Source organism: Nanorana parkeri, unplaced genomic scaffold, assembly GCF_000935625.1.
Source record: "Nanorana parkeri isolate BGI_ZX_2015 unplaced genomic scaffold, ASM93562v1 scaffold2525, whole genome shotgun sequence".
Classification (NCBI taxonomy): Eukaryota; Metazoa; Chordata; class Amphibia; order Anura; family Dicroglossidae; genus Nanorana; species Nanorana parkeri.
Genome location: NW_017308793.1, coordinates 72,857 through 76,312, shown reverse-complemented (window position 1 = coordinate 76,312; position 3,456 = coordinate 72,857).

The window sequence follows — 3,456 nt, the reverse complement described above, 5'->3', positions numbered from 1 at the left end:
ATTATTATTATTGTTATTATTATTGTCAGTATTATTATTATTACTATTATTATCATTATTATTGTTATTATTATTATTACTATTATTATTATCATTATTATCATCATCATTATCATCATTATTATTATTACTATTATTATTATCAGTATTATTGTTATTATTATCATCATCATCATTATTATTATTATTATTATTGTTCTTATTATTATTATACATGATTTATATACCGCCATCAGTTTGCACTGCGCCTTGCAAGGTAAGGAAGACATTCCAAAGACACGCTGAAAGGTTAACTGGCTTCTCTCTAAGTTGGCCCTCTGTGTATGTATGTGAGTTGGGGACCTTAGATTGTAAGCTCCTTGAGGGTAGGGACCGATGTGAATGTGCACTGTGTAAAAAAGGTTATATTGTATCTCACAATATAGCTCTAGCAAGATACTAATGGTGTTTTTTTGTATTATTATTATTATGTTTTTCTGTTCATTCTTAAATTATTTTTACAAAAAAATTTTAACTCGACAAAAAAAAGTTCAGAATCTTCACACAACCTTTTTTTTTCTGCTTTCACATATTTAGAAATGTAATTGGTTTACTAAATACCTGTAATAAATAAATAAATAAATTACAGTTACAATACTTGAGTATGCCCCCTTATTTGCATACTGACCATAGTGACCGTGGCACACTGACCATAGTGACCGTGGCACACTGACCATAGTGACCGTGGCACACCGACCATAGTGACCGTGGCACACTGACCATAGTGACCGTGGCACACTGACCATAGTGACCGTGGCACACCGACCATAGTGACCGTGGCACACCGACCATAGTGACCGTGGCACACCTCAGGTCATGTTGTAGGTAGGGTCATCGTCTTCATTTTCAGGTACATATCAGTGGGGCTCTGACTACAAGTTCGAGGCTAATAACATTAGCCGAGTTTGTGGGAGGAGTCGGAGCCTCCGGGGCCCTTAAACACGGAGGGGAAAGGTGGACGCATCTGCTGCTGACCTCCGGCATGCCCTCCCACCCATCCCCATTATTTTTACTAGTATTATTTTCAAAGCTTACTAGAGTACGCCCCCTTATTTGGCGTACTGACCATAAAAATCATGACACACCTCAGGTTGCGTGAGGTAGGGAGGTCAACATGGCCTTGGTTTATATCACGTACAAAAGGGGGGCCAACATGCGGGGCCAGCAAGATTCCGAACACAAATACATTTATATAGTCTTACAGGCCCTTTGAGGGCAACCATATAATGTTGATGCGGCCCATGATTAAATTGAGTTTGACACCCCTGCTCTAAGGCGTGACACAAAGGAATCATCTGAAAATTGGTTGAGTTAAAAATGGCCGCCTCCTTTGATTTTCTTTATGTTATACCAATGTTGTAATTTTAGTGGTGTACGAGTTGTCCTGGTAGTCTTGATATGGGCTCATTTTAATTCGTCCGATGCTCAATTCCTGGGCTACCCCCTATGCTGAATGTTCGCGACTATTTCTTTTGTTTTATCCCCTTATTCTTTACGTGAATGTTTTGTTATCCTTTGATAAAAGATGGCCGCCCCCATTGACTTGTTGTACCAAGGCGCCCCGATCCGGAATGGCCGTATCATCGATGGAGAAAAAGATTGGCAATCAGCGCCAGCCGCGGACGTCTTATTGGCTTGCGGTGCCTCCGACGCCTCGAAGTATGCCCGTCCTCAACCAGCCATCGTTCACGAAGGTGTTACAGAGCTATTTTTTTTTTATTTTCTGCACAAATACATTTCAGTGTGGGCCTATGCCCTGCGCTCTACGCTTGGACGAATCCTCCCCTGAAGTATGTTTTTTCTTGGAGAAAAAAATATATATATATCGAGTCATTAACCGTTCCTCTGCTGAAAATGGCGAGCCTTTCAGGGATTAAGATCTTTTCCTAAAATTAAGGATAAACAAGGTTCTGGTTTATAAAAAAAAACACGCCTACCCAACAATCGCAACCGCAAAATACAGACGTTGACCAAACTTTTCGGTGGCCCGGGTTCATTCCACTCCATCGCGGAAACATCGGAGGAAAAAATTAACAAAAACGGCCATTGTTTTAGTTCTGTCCATATGTTTAAATGACCATCGGGTATATGGCGTACCCTGTATTATGGGGCAGTGGCCTGCCTCTGTCATCTGTGCCCCACACCCTCTCTCTGCTGTAGTCTTGCTGGCTTGCAGAACCCAAAAGTCACTAATAGCATCACGGAAGGAGTACTTAGTCCTGTATCCAGTGGGGAAGGTAGACATCCTGTCACCCGGGGCAAAGGCTCAGAGTTGCTCCCTTCCAAAGGAGAAGTTCTCCATTCACACACCCGGTGCCACCGCTCCTAAAGCGGCACCCGGGGGGGCACATTCCCCCCAAATCCTCCCCCTAGCTTCGGCCCTGCCTGTATCAAGTGTATTTAGTCAAAAGCTAATGACAAGCAGCCTTCTGTGAGGCTGTATAGGGAGAACTAATGGTGCCTGCTGAATTACATTGTTAGATGCCATTTTGTATCAATGTCAGCCATTGTAAGAAGAATGCAATGTGTTCTATACTCATGCAAGGATGAAATACAGAAGTAAACATGTTTACAAGGTAGGATGGGGATTTCCAGAATCATCCGGTGATATCAGGTCATGTCTAGAGGAGTCTTGTAAAGTCATCTATACCCACCTACCAGCAGGGTCGGATTTCCCACAAGGCCAACCAAGGCCAGGCCTTGGGGCAGCCGGGAGTAGAGGGGCAGCAATGGTGTGGAATTCCTATCTCCCGATGCCCGGGACATGCAGTTCAGGGTGCCGGGCGGGTAGTTGTTTTCTATATTTAGCCCTCCTTAGGGCAAGCAGAGCTAAATGTACAGCTGGGAAGCCAACGCTTGTTTTGTACAAGTGATCCCAGCGATGCTGCCGTGATCACTTGTATGCAGCCTGCAGGTCTGCCATTCTCCATTGGGGGAGGGGGAGGTTGGTGGGTAGGCGGCGCATTGAGGAACCCGGCCTTGGGGCAGTCGAGAGAGCAAATCCGGCCCCACCTACCGGCCTTATCTTGGAGAACCCATCCATCTGGTAGTCATGACCCAGCGCGGAGTTATGTAATGTTACTTGATGATTGGATAGTTATGATGTAATTAGTTACAATTAACCAGTAATATTGGCGCTTATTCCTCGATCTTGATTAGAAACGGTATAAAAGCATTATATGATCAACTGAAGTTGGGAGTCTTTGAACTGTAAGCTGACCCCCCCACAGGCAATGTGTGTCACATAAAGCCTTATCTGATTTGGAGCTACTCACAGACGTTGCTGCCTCGTTACTTTAAATTATCCTCTTCAAGGCAAACCAGGTCTTGTGAATATTAAGATCTCCAGAAAAGCAGCCAACACACATGGATGAAATACTTATATGTACACAGACAGTTTTCTGATCCTTGACCTCT